This window comes from Molossus molossus, unplaced genomic scaffold (genome assembly GCF_014108415.1).
Source record: "Molossus molossus isolate mMolMol1 unplaced genomic scaffold, mMolMol1.p scaffold_m16_p_2, whole genome shotgun sequence".
NCBI lineage: Eukaryota > Metazoa > Chordata > Mammalia > Chiroptera > Molossidae > Molossus > Molossus molossus.
Genome location: NW_023425355.1, coordinates 56,682,679 through 56,701,529, shown reverse-complemented (window position 1 = coordinate 56,701,529; position 18,851 = coordinate 56,682,679). Strand labels below are relative to the sequence as shown.

General features: G+C 36.3%; 1 pseudogene; it reads right to left on the bottom strand.

Moving 5' to 3' along the window:
• Positions 1-18,570, bottom strand: part of LOC118635310 — a 32,716-nt pseudogene extending 14,146 nt beyond the window's left edge.
• Positions 18,571-18,851: the final 281 nt, after the last annotated feature.

Genomic DNA, 18,851 nt, shown 5'->3' with positions numbered 1-18,851 from the left:
CACACGCACACACATACACTGGAATTGGTACCACAACCAATTTAATAATAATCATTAGCAGCAACCATTTTTGGAGCTCTTTTTTTGTGCCAGGCATTATATTAAGCACTTAACATGCATTATTATGTTCAGTCCTTAACATAATTCTGTGAGGGAGGCACATTTTCTTTCACTCCAGGCACTGAATTATTTTCTGTGTCCAGGAGGGAGGTTAAAAGTGAATTTATTCTTGTTCCTAGCCTTAGTGACTGGCACAGTGACTGTCATGTTATACGCAGTCAATGGAAGACTACTGGTTGAGTGAGTGAATGCTTTCCTTTGCTGGTCAAATCCTCCAACCCTGTATGGTGTGCTACATAGGCTTGGGCACCTGAGCTCAACCCTATTTCCACCCACATTAAATTGTATCTTTCCTACATTTGATATCCTCGGGACTTTTATTTCTGCTGGACAGTTGATAAATTAATCCTAATAGGATGATAGCAGCAGATAATTACTGTGAGTATGTTAATGTGTCACCCCTCCTACATAACTTATTTGCATTTTAATGGAGCAATTCTGGAGGTAATCCCTTAAGGCAAGGGAATGAATCTTGTGGGTGAGAAATTCTGTGTCAATGTCAGCTGCAGTTGTGGGAGTGGACAGGAAGGTGGTGATGTACACATCTCAGTACTAACACCATACAGACAGCTGCCTACTCCACCTATGTGCTGTGCCAGCTTTGATGAATAATTGTTAAAAGCCAGAATTATGATCTATTGCTGTCTTTCCTTGGCTTTATATTAGCTTTGTTGATCCTCTAGAACAAAACTTCAAGCCCTTTTGAGCTAAGATGAATGGCTAAACCTAATGAGATGCATGGTGCTGTGAAATTAGAATAATTAACAAGGATTTGAATTGAAGTTGTTTTATAGATAAAATTTGTTCAATGTGTTCTCTTTTTTATTAATTATTTTTGTTACAGATGTTTCTCCTTTTTCCCCCACTGATTCCCCCCTCCCCCTCCCTCCCTGCCCTTTCCCCAGTTTGTTGTCCATGTTCACTGTTCATGCATACATGCATATAAGTTCTGTGGTTTATCTCTCCCCCACCACCCCCCTCTTTAGGGGATTGTCATTCTGTACCCCACTTCCGTGTCTCTGGGACTACCCCATTCCTCAGACTGTTATGTTCATTATATTTCACAAATAAGTGAGATCATATGAAACTTGTCTTTCTCTGTTTGGCTTGTTTCACTTAGGATGATACTTTCCAGGTCCCTCCATGTAGTCTCAAAGAACAAGAGACCTCTACGGAAGATGAGATAAACGATCAATGTGTTCTTTTTTAAAAATATTTTTTTCTTTATTGATTTTAGAGGAAAGGAGAGAGAGAAACATTGATGAGTGAGAACATTGATTGGCTGTCTCCTGAGTATGCCCCCCACTGGGGACTGCGCCCACAACCTGGGTATGTGCTCCAACCTGACCTAGAATCGAACCAGTGACCTCTTGGTACATGGGTCAACACTCAACCACTGAGCCACACCGGTCAGGCCATAATGTGTTTTTATGAAATGTTTATTTGCAGTGCCTATAGTATGACACATTGAATGTAATTCTCTTGATACTGGGAAGGGGAGCATGTAGTGTACCATCTCAGGAGAAAAAAAATATTGCAGGCTATACTGTACTCTTATCCAGAAGGCTTCAGTTTAGCTCACAATGGTATACTACATTTTGTTTAATTGTATATTTAAGAGGTCTATAAGAAGTATATTACATGAGATTTTAAAAAGTTTTAGTAACTTCACCTTTATAAGTTATATGCACATAGTCAGTTTTTATATGTAAATTACTTATGTTGTGTTTAATGGCACTAGATTATTTTCAAGTAACAGGATGATATAATTTACCACAGAGAATTAATTAAATCTCTGCCAAATGGCTTACTACTCTAGTGTGTATACTGAGGATGGTCATTTATTCAACAAATGTTTAATGAACACCAACTATATACACAAACTGTGAAAGGCACAATGGGGATGTAGATTATTAATAAATAAATATATTTTATATATCCTCAAATCAAATCTGGGATTTCAGACGTTTTTTTCCCTACGGAAGACTTAATTTATAGAAATTGTTTCCATTTATTTCCATTGTTTTACTTATCTTTTCTTACACCAATCCCATACTTTCTTGATTACTGTTATTTTGTAATAAGTTTTATAATGAAATAGCATGATTTCTTTAATATTGCTCCTTTTCAAAATAATTGTTGTCTATTCAGAGTCCTTTGTTTTTCTACCTAAATTTTAGAATCAGCTTATCAATTTCTATTAAAAAGCCTTCTATTATTTTGATCAGGAAGGTAATTTGGGGAGTATCAACATTTTGGTATATATCCATGAATATATTATATTTTACATTATTTAGATCTTATTTAATTTATCTCAGTAATGTTTTATAGATTTAAGCATAGAGGTCTTGTGCAGTTTTGTTAATTTTATCTTAAATATTTTATGTTTCTTGATGTTATAGTAATTGGCATTTTAAATTTAATGGTCCAGTTGTTTGTTGCTAGTATGCAGAAATACAACTGATTTTCATATATTGATCATGAATCCTAAATTCACTTATTAGTTCCTAGTAGCTATTTTATCAGTACCTTAGAATTGTCTATGCATACAGTTATATCATTTACAAATAAAAGCAGTTTTACATCCTTCTTTAAAGTCTGTATCCCTTTTATTTATTTTAATTACCTTATTGTGTGGTCTAGGTCCTTTAGTAAAATATTGAATAGATATGGTGAGACCAGACATCCTATTCTTGTTCCTGATCATAGGAGAAAAAATTTTAGTCTTTCACTATTAAGTAGGATGTTAACTATAAGATTTTTTTTCTTGCACTGGCCGGTTTGGCTCAGCGGTTAGAGCATTGCCCTGCGGTCCCAGGCGACCCGGGTTTGGTTCCTACTAAGGGCATGTATCTTGGTTGCAATTTGTCCCCGGCCCTAGTTGGGTTGTGTGGGTGGCAACCACTCGATGTGTCCCTTTCATGTGGATGTTTTTCTCTCTCTCTCTCCCTCTCACTCTATTTTAACAACAACAACAACAACAACAAAAGGAAAAATGTCCTGGGGTGAGGATGAAAAAAAATTGTTTTTTTCTTTTTAATCCTCACCCGAGGATATGTGTTTTTCAAAATTGGTTTTAAGAGGGAGAAGTATAGCTAGAGAAACATTAGTGTGAGAGAAACATTGGTTTTACATGCTCCAACACACAACCTAGGTATGTATGTGCCCTGACTGGGAATTGGACCTGCAACCTTTTGCTGTATAGGTCTATGCTCCATCCAACTGAACCACCTAGCCAGAGCTTAACTGTAAGGTTTTTCAAAGATGCCCTTTACTGGTTTGATGGAGTTTCTTTTATTTATAGTGTGCAGAGAAGTTTTCTTAAAATAAAAAAAAATGGGTATTAAATTTTGTCAAATACTTTTCTGCACTTATTGAGATAATTGTATAAATTTTTTATTTTATCCTCTCAACAATGTAACATTGATTTTTGAATATTGTACCAACCTTGAATCCCTACAATAAACACTACATGGTTATGATTTATTATCCTTTTGTATATATTGCTGGGTTATATTTAATAATATTGTGTCGATGATTTTGTGTGCATGGCAGATATTTGTGTATACATATTTTTCTTGTAAAATCCTTGTGAAGTTTATAAATATTTACAACTGGCCTAATAAAATTAGTTGTAAATATTTTCTATTTTCCAAAATAGTTTAAGATTGTTGTTATTTAGAGATCCAAGATAGCAATGGAGTAAGTGGAAGCTACACTTTCCTCCTTCCAGAAATTTTCTCATTTTTTTTTAATGATGTTGAATTTATGCTATAAAGTTTTCCCTTAAATTCCCCTATTTTATACTCTTTAATGTTTATAGGATCTGTAGTGATTCCCTCACTTTCATTCCTGATATGTCTTCTACCTTACTGGGTGATAATTAAAAATAGGTGAATCACAAATAATGTATAATTATGAATGACCCCCTTTTAGATTCCATAGCCAGTGTTCCTTAGTCACCAGGCACGTGTTTCTCTCTTTCATAATCTACTATTTCTTCTTTGCCAAACAACTAAAATTACCAAGAAAAGCCTTTTTTTTTCTGTATAGTCACGTGTCACTTACATGTCATCATTGTGCGAACATCATAGGTACACTTAAACTTACACACCTAGGCCATATGGTGTAGCCTACGCTACAAACCTATACAGGGTGTTACTGTACCTAATACTGTAGGCATTTGTAGCATAGTGGTAAGTATTTTTGTATCTAAACATAGAAAATGTTCAGTAAAAATACAGTATAAAAGATAAAAAATGGCATATCTGTATAGGACACTTACCGTGAATGAAGTTTGCAGGACTGGAAGTTAGCCCCCTGAGTGAGTGTGAGAGGTGAGTGAATGTCAAGGCCTAGGACATGACTGCACACTACTGTAGACTTTATAAACACTACACAAACATCACCACCAACATATGAGTAATGCATTGTTCTGTGACATCACTAGGCAATAGCAATTTTTCAGCTCTGTTGTAATCTTGTGAGATCATATATGCAGTCCCTCATTGATTAAAACATTGTTTTGTGGTGCATGACTGTGTAAACAAACTACTTCTGTTTTCTTGCAGGGAATTTTTCATCAATAAGAAACTATTATCTTGACCCAGTCAAACCTGACTGCAAAAATAGCTGCCACCTTTGAACTTCGATGAGCTACAGTACTTTTCAGATTGTATTAGTGTAAATGCTTAAATTAATCATCCAGAGTTTACAGTCTATAGATGTTCTTCTAAAATCCTGGGGATTGACCAGCCGGTGTGACTCAGTGGTTGAGTATCAACCCATGCACTAAGAGGTCACCAGTTCGATTCCTGGTCAGGGCACATGCCCAGGTTTTGTGCCCAATCCCCAGTGGGGGGCATGCAGGAGGCAGCCAATCAATGTTCTCTCTCATTGATATTTCTATCTCTCTCTCCCTCTCATTTCCTCTCTCTCTAAAATCAATAAAGAAAAAATATTAAAAAAATAAAGTCCTGAGGAATGAAACATAAAAGTAATTAGGAAGTATACAATCTTAGCTGAAAATTAGATTACTATCTTTTAAGACAGCCTTATACAAACAGGTTTTTTGAAAACTTTTTATTGATTTTTAGAGAGAGGGAAGGAGAGGGAGAGAGAAAACTCGATCTGCTGCCTCCCAAATACCCTCTCTTAGGGATTAAGCCTGCAACCCGGGTATGTGCCCTGATTGAGAATTGAACCCACAACCTTTCAGTGCACCGGACGATGCCCAACCAACTGGCTATACTAGCCAGGGCCAAACTTTTAAATTTAAAATATATATGCCTATAACAGATAACTTGTGGACAATATAAATCAATAATAATTTCAACATCTTAACTGCTGTCATTTTTATGCATTTTCATTTGGTCCTTTTTAGATGTTTTCATTTAGTGCTTCTTATTCATAGATTCATTTTGACTTAGTATAAACAATAAGGTATATTTATTTTTCTTTTACTTAGCATATCATAAACATATTTTCAAGTCTTTACATAGTTTGCCTTTACTTTTATTTATTTATTTATTTTTTATCCTCACCCGAGGATATTTTTCCATTTTTTGTACAGATAGAGTGGGAGGGAGAGAGAGGAAGGGAGAGAGAGAGAGAAACATCGATGTGAAGAGACACATCGAGTGGCTGCTACCCGCACGACCAACCAGGGCCGGGGACAAACTGCAACCGAAGTACGTGCCCTTAGCGGGAACCGAACCCAGGTCTCTCCGGACCGCAGGCCGACGCTCTAACCGCTGAGCCAAACCGGCCAGGGCTGCCTTTACTTTTAATGGTGGCATAATAGTTAATCAAGTGGCTATACCAAAATAGAACTATTTACCTACTTTGACCCACTGTATATCTTCCCCAGTATTTGAATTCTTTAATCAATGCTGAGATTAACATCTTCATATATATAAAAATTTTCTCAATAGTTTGCATTTTTTAATTAGGATAGGCTCATACAGGTAAGATTATAATCAGATGTTAAATAAGAAAGCCACTGGAGTTTTTAAAAATCTGGTTAACTACAGAGATTTTGTGATCATGTACTTCCTGTTGGAATTTCTTATATGTTGACAATGGTGACTAGTCTTGTTATTATGGCATCTCAATCTGGCATAGTACAAAAAATTTTGAGCAACAGGTAAGGCATAGTGTAGCAGAAACATAGGCAAAATTTAAATCTTGCAATATCATGGATTTATAAGGAACCCAGATCTAGAGGAAGGATTTGGCAAACCCATAGTAGGGTTGGGTGTGCTGTTAATTTCTTTGAAGAGTGAGAAAGCATGTAACAGCTTTGAGATACATCTATTTGGAAGGTCCTTGTTTCAGAGAAGAGTCATTTAAATATTCTCTGTAAGAATTCAAAGCTGCAAACTATATGATTGCTTTTAAGGTTGTTGGGCATTATGTTGGCTTATATTCAGAGGGAAGCATTCCAGTATTTCATAGGAGAATGCCTCAAAAAAATGTTGTATGATCAAGTTAATCCTAGGACAGAAGCCTCCACGCTTGAAAGAGTCAGGGCTTTCAAAATTTTCCTCAGCATAAGGTTTAGGTATTATATTATAGTGACATCTCCATTTCATTTCTTAATTAAGAAGAAAAAGGTTGCGCTGATCATCATGCTCAGAAAATTTCATGAAAAAATTAGAAAGTATGTGCTATGGTACCATTGTAGTACTCTTTTCCAAAGAAGTTGCAAACCTTAATATTTCATTTTCATTGACTCTAAGGAACAAGAAAAAAGGAATATAAGAAATAAATATGAAAGAACTCCTTATTTAACATATACCTGATTTTGATTTCAACTATTATTAGTATTGTTATTTTTTAAAAATTAACAGTGTTTACACCTTTTGATGTTTCCTCCTGTGTCAGCTTGTACACCATTCTTTCTAACTTATGTCCTAGTTGTTGGTTGGAGACTGCAAACTTTTAACTGCCAAATCCCCCCTCCCAACTGGCACTGCAGTTCAGTATACCTGATGTACCACATTTAATTTTCAGTGCTTTTTAAAATGATGTTTGAGTTGTGATGTTATTTAGAAATGTCAAGGCTACTGACTTGTCAACCTCATTATGCTGTGCTCCAGTGACTACTTCCCAAACATTAATTACATTGCACAGAGACCATGTCTATTGTTTTTAGTTTTCCTCTTTAAACTATGAACTTTAAATTGCTTTAAAAATTAAATGCATTTAATTAATGTTTATAATATTCTCTTAATTAAACAGAATTGGAGGTCCAGGCTACGTATTATGTGAAACACTGACAGCATTGCCAAAAGATAGCCTACACCCCGTTCATTTTCTGTGACAAGTAGTTTGTAAATGATTACTGCTCATGCCACATTTGTCATCCTCTGTGTATTCTGATGTCAAGATACCTTAGAGATATAAATGACTACTTATCTCTAAACATAGTGGTTGTCACCAATGTGTTAGTCACACTTGAATAAATGCTTTAAGGTGACACTAGATCAGAGAAAGTTATAGTGGGCCTAGAGGATGATTCAGAGGTCCATACGTTGATGGTAGTGTTTTTATAAATTTAGCGTGATTGAAGAATCAGACGCCCTGCTTCATCAAGTAATATGCTTTGTACCACTTCCAGGAAATGAGAATTCAGTAAACTACATTTAAATGTAAAACTATAATGAATGGAGTATAGCCTTTCTTTGAGTATTCAGAAGGCACTTCTAGTTTATGCTGTTCTTTAGGATCATCATGAGAGATCTCTATTATGGTACTGTATAAAGTTCTAATCAATAGACATTTATTGCTGATAGTATGCCAGAATCCAGAGTGTTGACTGTAATTTATATGTTTTGTTGAGTCAGAGTCAGTTACTGTGGGCTTTTTTTTTCTTTTCACTTTTCTTTTTTATTTTCACCCAAGGACATTTTTTGTATTTATCTTCAGATAGAGCAGGAGGGAGAGAGGGATAAGAAAGAGAGAAAAACATTGATGTGACAGAGACACATCAACTGGTTGCCACCTACTTGACCCCATCTGGGGCCAGGGACAAACTGCAACTGAGGTATGAGCCCTTAGCGCAGTGGTTCTCAACCTGTGGGTCGCGACTCCTTTGGGGCTCGAATGACCCTTTCACAGGGGTTGCCTAAGACATGATATTAGCAAAATTACAGTTATGAAGAAGCAATGAAAATAATTTTATGGTTAGGGGTCACCACATGTGGAACTGTATTAAAGGGTCGCGGCATTAGGAAGGTTGAGGAACACTGCCTTAGCGGGAATCAAACCAGGGCCTCTCTGATCCACAGGCCAATGCTCTAACTGCTGAGGCAAATCTGCCCGCGGGCCCGGACATTTTTAATGTAGGTATTTGAAACAAACACCAAATAAGACTCAGCGAACAACAACAAAAAATGTTGTACAAATACCAATTTCTTTTTACTAACTTGAAGTCAATAGCTTCTCAGAACTACTCCAGCACTGGTAGAGGGGGAAAGAACTTTAGCTTTGTATCATTGAGTCCTACTAGAGGAATTGCATATAAGCACATGAATACTACAATTCATAAGAAGCACCAAATTCTCAACCTATGCAGCAGTGTTAATTCATATGTTCAAGCAACCTGTGATGTGACACTGAGTCCCTCTGAGGCTGTACAGGGGGAAAAGTCATGTGTTAGTTTCTATCTAGAAACAAGCTCAATTCTCTTTTTCTTAATATTAAATCTATAGAAGATATTCTGTGAGGATTTAGGCCAGTCCTGTCTGCCCTGAGGCTTGGAGGATCAGGTTCAGCTAGAACTCAGCTCCATAAAGCCAGGGGTTGCTGGAATACTTTGGCTTTGGAGTCTCAATAGGAAGCCCACTCCACACAAGATATCTTCTTTAATGATCTCCTATGGGGCCTAAGTTTCAAAACTAGAAATTAATACCTTTAGTCAAAGGTTCTGAATTTCCAAAAGACCTCTGAAAAATGAACTACTTCTGAGAGGAGTAACTCATTTGGTTATAATTAGTAATTAATCATTTTGAATAAGTTGTTGATAGGTAGATATTTGGAAAATACATGAGAGAAAGGGACATATATGTCAAGTAAACTTTGATAAAGGAGAGGAAAGAGGGACAGATTTAGAGTAGGAATGAAAGGAAAGTACTATAGTAGGATTTTTATTTAGTTTGGAAGCAGCAAAATGACACTTGGGTTTCTGAGGTGTGGGGAAGAGATCTTTGTGTGTGTGTGTGCGCGCACGCGTGTGTGTCCGTATGCCTGTATTCAGCAAATGTGGTGATGTTAGACAAAAAAAAAAATGTACCTACTGATTGTAATCTATGAGAATTGGTAAATTATTATTAAAGAGCATTATAATCTTTTAAATTTTGTTACTGGAAATCCTTTCCCTTTCTTGGTGTTATTTCATGCCTCTATGTCAAAATTTCTCATCGCTTCTCTCATACACTGTCCCCTTGTCAAAATGTTGTTCCATTTTCAAGCAGTCTGATTTAGTGAGAGACTAGTGTGTATTGCTCAAGTTTGGGTTAGTGACTTTCTCAACCAAATCTACTTATTCATGACTCGTGAAATGAGATGTATCTATATATGTGTATATTTCAAGCAGTATGTTAGGCATTTTACTTGCTTCTGAGATATATGCAGTTGAAAAGCTACTAAACTTTTTTAAGCCTCTATTTTCACACCTATAATAGGAACAGTAAGATACTAATGAGTTAATGACAATGATGCAGCCAGCAGTGAGGAAGTGAGTGCTTACTGTGTGTTCCACCCTAGAGCAGGAATTTTACATATATTATTTTAAAATGGTATGTGATGACTCTTTTTCTCATTATAATATTAGAATGTGTTTATTGTAAAAAGAAAACAGCAAAAACTTGCCTTTAGTGCCACCATTTAATAATCAAGTTAATAATTGTACCATTTAACCATTGTTGGTAACTTTATGCTATATATACTATACACCTTTTGCCACAAAGTGTATCCAGAAAATGCTTTTGTTAATTCTCACATCAACATTGTAAATAGATATTGTTATTGCAGTATTATAGATGAGCAAACATGAAGTTAAGTGAATGGAAGAGCTGATCTGTCTGACTCAAACACTTTGTCCAATATGCTGCTTCTCAAGGACATATACTCCTTACTGTAGCCAAGAGATGTCTGTACTCGGAATGAACTCCAAATATTTCATTTCTTCCCCTATACAAACCAACTTCTCAGTAAGGAGTCATCTGCATGTGAGTTTAACAAATGAAAAAGATTGGCCATACCAGCTGAAGGACCAAGTCAACCATAGTGACAGTGATATTTCTGGTAAAGACCCCTGTCTTACCCAGTGAATCCCTTTTTCTGGGCATTATTTTTATTTTCTGAAATTATAAATTCTTATTCCTTTGCCAGAGATAAACCTAAGTCATAATGGTATCCCCAGTTTTTCTGAGCTGATAGGGAATCCAGATGACAACCTACAGTTCTCCACAGTGTATAATCTGGATACTTTGTACCCACAAATGGGTCAAGCATATTGCATTCAATGTTCCATTAAGGCATGCCAACTCCATGCTCTCATGGGTTTAGCCTTCAAAAGAAAAGGCTAGGAGGTTGTGCATTTCCTGGCATGTGGTATACCTCCTAGTGAAATGAACGACACTTTGCAGACTAAAAGCTGGCATGAAACATACCTTTGATTTCATCAGCAAGCATGCCATATGTCACAGAATTCTATTGCTTCCTCCCTGTTATTTCGTTTGACTGCCTCTTCCCTGCACATGGCTCTTGGTTTCAGTTAAACAAAATGGATAGTATAGTCAATTGAGGTAAATACCTTCAATAATTGGGCCTGAGTTTGTTATTTTAATTATTACTAAATAAATTAATTGTATTCTGAGTTTGATATTCTTTATGGGAGGTAAGATGTTGTAGTGAAAAGAGCACTAAACTAGGAGTAATGAAACCTGGGTTCTTGTCCAAGTTTTGTTACTACCTTGCTACTTTTGCAAATATTTGAGTCTGTTTACTTATCTGAAAGTGGGAGTAATAATACCCTCCCAATGTGCTATGTCAGAGGGGTGTAAGCATATAAACCTTAATACTATATGTGAAACTAAACATTTGGAAATGTCTACAAGTGCTTTGCAAAATGTGACCTATTAAAATATACCATCTAATGAATGGCTGAATAGCCATACATCTATATGAACATAGATAGGAAGAGCAGAAAGCAAAGTAAAAAAAAGTTTCCCACACAAAAGTTATCATTCCTGTTTTGATGATGAAAAAGTAATACATCTTCAATGTAAGGAATAGGAAAAATATAAAGAAAATAAAAATGACATACAAAATATATACAAATAAAAATATACCTCATAATCACACAACATGGAGATAATTGCCATTAGTACAGCGTGGGGCAAAAGCACACTTGTGAATATGTGAAACACAGAGTTTATTCTTGTATTATTTTGTATTATATTATATTATTTTCCATATGAACAACTATAAATTTACTTTTGCCCTACCCTGTATTTCGATGTATTTCTTTTCAGTTTTTAAATTTTGTTCAAATAATTGGTAATAAACTTTTATGTATGAGGTGTACTTTTTTATGATGAAAAATGTAAAAATTAATTAAAGAGAATTTAATATAAAGTTGAAGTTCTTTTTAATCACCCCTTCTTCCCATGAAACTAATTTAAATTTTTTTCATTATTAATTTTAGTTTTATATCTTACTGTTTCTTTTAGTATTGTATTCTATTGTTCTCCGAAATCATTAACAATTCTTCAAAACTGTCTTGTTTTAATTTTTTATTATCTAAAATTTTAAACATATAAAAGTAGAGAGAATGAATGAACCCAACACTCACCCATCATATAACTTCAATAATTTTCAACACATACGCAATTTTTCTTCATCTACCTCCCTACCCAATTTCCTCTCTTATTTTCCTATATGTATTTTGAAGTCCAAGATATCATATAATTTTATTCATAAAACTTCAGTGTCTGATTACAAGATCTGAAAACTCTTCTTTAACCTAACTATAATACCATATTATACCTTAAAATAAACAATATATTTTAATATTATCAAATACGTTGTACACTTCAAATTTCCCAGACTATCTCATAAATGTATAGGTAGTTTTTTTAATTTCTTTGTTCAAATGAGAATCCTAAAATGTTTTACACATTAGCCTGGCTGGTGTGGCTCAGTGGTTGAGCATCGACCCGTGCATCAAGAGGTCGCCAATTTGATTCCCAGTCAGGGCACATGCACAGGTTGTGGGTCACATCCCCAGTGGGGGCCATGCAGGAGGTGGCCAATCGATGTTCTCTCTCATCAGTGTTTTTCTCTCCCTCTCCCTTCATCTCTCTCTCAAATCAATAAACAAAAAATAATTAAAAAAAAAGTTTTACACATTACGATTTATAGATATATCCCTTATATCTCTTTTAGTCCCTATATTTTCCTTCCCACTAGTTTTTTGCAATTTATTTGTTGAAGAATTTGAATAATTTTTCCAATACAGTTTGTATCCTTATTACATTATTTGATACATTTCTCTGTTCTATACTTCCTGTAAACTGTGTGTTAGATCTAGACTATTACTGCTTAATAGAAATATAATTCAGGGCATATAGGTATTTTTTTTAAATTCTGGGAGCCACATTGAAGAAAAAATATAAACAAGTGAAATTAATTTTAATAATATATTTTACTTAATCCAGTATGTCAAAATGTTATCCTATCAATATATAATCATTATAAAATAATTTTTAAAAATTTCTTTATTGCCCTGGCCAGTTTGGCTCAGCGGTTGGAGCGTCGGCCTGCGGTACAGAGAGACCCGGGTTCGGTTCCCGCTAAGGGCATGTACCTCGGTTGCAGTTTGTCCCCGGCCCTGGTTGGTCGTGCGGGTGGCAGCCACTCGATGTGTCCCTTCACATCGATGTTTCTCTCTCTCTCTTCCTCTCTCTCCCTCCCGCTCTATCTGAACAAAAAATGTCCTCGGGTGAGGATTAAAAAAAAAAAAAATTCTTTATTGATTTTAGAGAGAGAAGAAGGGAGAGGGAGAGAGGGATAGAAACATCAATGAAAGAGAACATAGATTGGCCACCTCCTGCATGCCCTTCACTGGGTATTTTGCCCACAACCTGGGCATGTGCCCTGACTGGGAATAGAACTGGCGACCTCCTGGTGCATGGATTGACACTTAACCACTGAGCCACACTGGCTGGGCAATAAAAAATTATTAACATGACTTTTTACATTGCCTTTCTTACATTAAGTATTTGAAATACTAAGTAAAAAAAAATGAAACCAAACAAAACACAAATCCCTAATGTATAACATTTCTATTAAATTTTGCCATTTAAAGGATCAATAATTTGGGCAGGATTTCTGGCTGTGGCTTGGTGAGTATCTACAAATCTACTTTCTAAAAAACAATGATAAACTCTAAAACTTGGTAAGTTGACAAAAACAACCCTTTAAGCACCCTGGAAGTCAACCAAAGGCCTACAACAATCAGTTATACTTGAAAAAACTATTGGACTTTGGGTACTAAGAGTGGGAATCTGTTTTATTTTGCCTGGAGATGCTTAGTTGTGTGTGGACTGCCCCTCACTTCCCCCCACACACACAGATTAGTCAATACCTGTGGTGGAGTGGGATGTAAGAATTGTAGCTGCACTGTCATTGTAGAGGGTGGTTCATTTGATGTGAAGAGGTGTGTGATGGCTTTGTCCAGTGACAGTACTGGTAGAAGTGACCATCTTGATGAAGTTTAGCCAGTAGGGAGGGCCAACAGTTCTGCTAACCTCAGGTTGTGAAAAACACATTACTATCTGAGATTGTGTACATGTGCAGCAGACAGTGGAGACTTGAGAGGGTTCAAGCCAGCCACATACTGTTAGTCAACCCTGAGGTAGTGCACAGAGGAGATGTGAAAGGGATCAATGGAAAATAAAAGTTGTGGAAAACTTAAAAATGGTGTGAACTTTGAATATGCTCCCTTTCCCACACACAGATCTATTTGCAGAAGATAGAACCTTTACAGGGTCAGGGTGGTTGTGTACAACCTCTGTACAATCATTGATTGACCACAAAATTACTAGGACACAGAGTTCACCCTTAGGAAACCAGGCTTAAAAGAAAAGAATATAACAAAAATCCTGGTATATAATCCAAAATGTCCAGTTTTCAGCAGTAGAAAAAGAACTATACAAAGAAATAGGAGAGCATGGCATATACTAAGAAAAAAACAGTCAATTTCAACTGTCTCTATCTCCTGCTGTAGCAATTAGCCAACAGGTTTTCAAAGCAGCTATTATTATAATGTTCAAAGAAGGAAGGGAAACCATGAATGAAGACTTAATGGAAAATATGACAAAAATGAACAAAGTAGTGCTTTTTACGAAGAAAGTAGAAATTATAGAAAGAACCAAATGGAAATTCTGTGATTGGAAAGAACAATAATTGAAATACTTGAAAAAAAAATTCACTACAGAAATTCAACAGCAGATTCAGGTTGGCAGAAACAGTTTGACACCTTGAAGATTGATCTATAGAAATTGTCCATTCTGAAAAACAGAAAGAAAAAAATCAAAGAAGAAAAAACAGAGCCTCAGAGACATGTGGGGCAATATCAAGAATACCGCCATATGCATAATAATACAAATCCTAGAAGGAGAGGTAAAAAAAAGAGCAGAATATTCTTAACAAAAATATTTACAAATTTAACACAACAACATGTAAAAATGATTGTATTAGAAATAAATTGACATAAAATATGGATATATGCTACAACATGGAAGAACAAAAGTATTACAAAAGTGTTGTGAAAAAGCCAGATGCAGAAGACCACATGTTGTATGATTCCAATTGCAGATGTCCAGAATAGGCAAATCCATAGAGACGGAAAGTATATTAGTAGTTGTCAAGGCCTGGAAGGAGGTTAAACTGGAAGTGACTGTTTATTGTATGTGGGAATTATTTTAGGGTGAAGGAAATGTTTTAAAACTGAATGGTGGTCATGGTTTCATAACTTTATAAACATACCCCAGATCTTGAATTATACTTTTGAAATGCGTGAATTGTATGTTATATAAATTATATGGCAATAAAGCTGTTTAATAAAGAAATAATAAACCAACAATAAGAATAAAATGTCGCCCTGGCCGGTTTGGCTCAGCGGTTAGAGCGTCGGCCTGTGGTCTGGAGAGACCCGGGTTCGGTTCCCGCTAAGGGCACGTACCTCGGTTGCAGTTTGTCCCCAGCCCTGGTTGGTCGTGCGGGTGGCAGCCACTCGATGTGTCCCTTTCACATCGATGTTTCCCTCTCTCTCTCTTCCTCTCTCTCCCTCCCACTCTGTCTGTACAATAAATGGAAAAGTGTCCTCGGATGAGGATTAAAAAAAATAAATAAAAAAAAAAAAAAAAGAGAATAAAATGTCAGTAACATTCACTCCATGAATTATGTTTTTTTTCAAAACAATAGGTTACCTAAAATTGATACATTTATTTTTGCAAAATTCATTAATTTACAATTGTAATTATAAACTACTTTACCATTTACATGGTGTTTCATACATTTTTTATTAGAGTCCTCTGCCAGCACTCTGAGAGAAAAGGATATTTGGCCTTTATTATGCAAAGGGAAAGAGGTTAGCTGATTTATTCAATGTCATATATAGTAAGTGACACAAGATGGGTCCAATCTCAGACTTACTGACTTCAAGTTCAGTGCCCTTCCCACCACATTATGCCAGCCTCATTCTCTATGGCTGCAATCCAATTGTAATTACATTGTATTACTCTCTGTAATAATATTGAAGCTTTGATATTAGAAGAGGGAATCACAAAGGTGAAAATTATAGTGCAAATTTGTGCTGTGTTCTTACTGAGTATCTGTTGGTAGGAGGCTGAGAAAGTCTAGTAAATTTCCTGCTTGTGATCTGGAGTGGTGCAGAGAACTGCTTCAGACTGATCAAATATTTACCCTGCAACACCAAGTCAATTTTAATTTTCTTTCGTCTGAAGTGTCCATTATATGCAAATTATGGTAGGCAGGGGAGATTGTGTTGTACACTGACACCTGCTAACCTTGCAGGGAAGCCATGTTTTATAGTTTGATTGGTTTCACTCATGACATCTTAGAACCCTTCCACTCAGGTCTTAATTTCCTCTTTCCTGGGCATCTTTATGCCATCTTTGCCCCAAAAGTTTATTTTTTTTACATAAGCAAAGCAGAATACCTTTCAGATGCAGTGTATGATCAAGAGGAGCGGGGAACCTTTATTCTGCCAAGAGCCATTTGGATATTTATAACATCATTCATGGACCATGCAAAATTATCAACTTAAAAATTAGCCCGCTATATTTGGTCAAACATTTAATTAACTCACCCCTAATGTGATGGCTGGAAATGCTTCTCTTTGGTGAAGTGTGTGATGTTAGTTGGTATTGATAATGTTGCTACTCACACTGCTTTTTCATGTTTTTGTCTGTCAATTTGGAGTGCAATCAACTCTTGGTGATGGTAAGTTTTGAAAACTGCTCGTAGCAGTAAGTTGTTTCAAACACAGATCCATATTTCCATGCATGTCTCCTCAAAGTGGGAAATTCATCATTATTTATGTAACATTTATAGAAATCAATCAGTGGGAGTTTGTTGTACCTAGCTTTCAGCTCATCATTGCTTTGTAGCTGAATGATCAGCCACATAGCTAGTTGCACATTGAACAGTGTAGCAAAGATGTGCCATTCCACTTGTTTACATTTCACGTCCTTGAATCTTTCATTAAATGCCTCAAGTAGTTTTGCCCATTCACCAGCATATTCAAGTATTGAAGGTTTTTGTTCTTCCAGAGTGGGGAAATGTACTGTGTTATTCCTTTTGAGTTGCACTTTCCACAGCCTTAATTTAGCTTCAAACGATTTCACATTAGAAAGCAGGGAGTCGTGAAGCTGGTTGGGGCCCTGCAGCTTGACATTCAGCTCTGAGAGGTACTTGGTAATGTCCACCATAAATGCAAATCACACAGCCACTTGCTATCTTTGAATTTCCTGAAAGATTTTCCCTTCATGTCAATAAACTGCTTGACTTTACCCCACAGTTCTTTAAAACCTTTCAAGTATGTTCCGGCGACTCAGTCACTGCACTTCACAGTGATAAACAGGATCACCATACTCAGAGTCGAGATCATTCAGTAACTCCTTAAACTGGTGGCTGTTAAACCCTCTGCTTTTGACAAAATTTATGCATGACACTACTGTTGACATCACATTGTAGAGCCGCAACGACTGTGCACAAATACTTTTTTGGTGTAGGATGCAGTGGCATATAATTAAATCACTGGGATCAAGTTCTTTCTTGACAAGTGCAAATAATCTTTTTTGTAAGCCAACCATAGTTTGAGCTCCATCTGTAGTAAGGCCACTTAATTTTTCAAATGTTAGCTCAAGTTTTTTCATTGATAAAACAAGTCTCTCCAACAAATCCTCATCTCTTGTAGTGCCATGCATGGCTTCCAGTGACAGCGTTTCTTCTCGTGTGTCAAACTCTGCAGTTATCCCATGAACGAAAAAGGCCAGTTGGGCCTTTTTTTTATATCCATTGTCTCATCACAGGCCAGAGAGAAAAATTGGAGATCTCCTGTACAATCCTTCAGTGTTTTTTCAATATCTTGTGCTAAGTCAGTAATCTGATCTGAGACAGGTCTCCCAGCCAAACTAACACTGTGAAACAATTCCACTTTGTCTGGTGCTAACAACTTCACAGCAGCCACCATGCATTCTTTCACAAACTCTCCCTCTACACAAGGCCTCAGTTTCTTTGCAGTTAGCTCGCTCACTACATAACTCATCTGAATAACGTTGTCTCTATCACAACGAGGCCTAGTGAAGGCAGCTTGTGATTTCAAACTCCACTAAAGAGCATTGATTTTATCCAGACACATTTGGCCTCCCAATTCATTGATTTGAGCATGTTTTGAGCAGTAATGATGCTTCAGATTGGCTTTTTTCATTACTGCTAATGCATCATCATAAACTAGACACACAGGTTTGTCTTTGACTTCAATAAAAAATAATTATTTGTCCACTTCTCTTGGAAAGATCGACACTCTGCATCAACTTTTTGTTTTCTGTAGTTACCATTTGTAGGATGTCACAGGTTTTAATAGTTACCCAGTGTGTGTGTCACCAGTGACATGATTATTTTGCTTTGATCGCTGTTCTAATAGTGCATCTTGGATTTGGAACATATCCATTGTTCATATCATCGACTCTTGAGGTCTTTTCTGTGTACTGTAATTTCCTTAATTTTCATCTGATATTCAGTTTTGTGAGGATTGTTGATTGTGGACGTGTGGATAAATGTTGGACTGGAATTATCGTCTGTGTCAACAAAGAAGTCAACACCATCACTGTTAGTCATCAGAGGCAAGGTCATTAACATTGGGAGGAATCATCTCATCACATGTCCTCTTATCATCAATGGATTGCTGTAGTTTTGCCATGGTGTGTTAACACTTTTGCAACATGTACACTCCTAGACTGCCTGATACTGACTGTCCTCTGAGTCACCGCAATACAAACAGATGGGCAGTGGGCAGCCAACAAGAAACATATGTGTCTGTCCCATCATGGACTTGTATGTGTTCTGTCTATCCTGTAATGGACATTCCTTGTTTGTCCCTCAAAATTTACATTATTATTATGATTCACTTAACA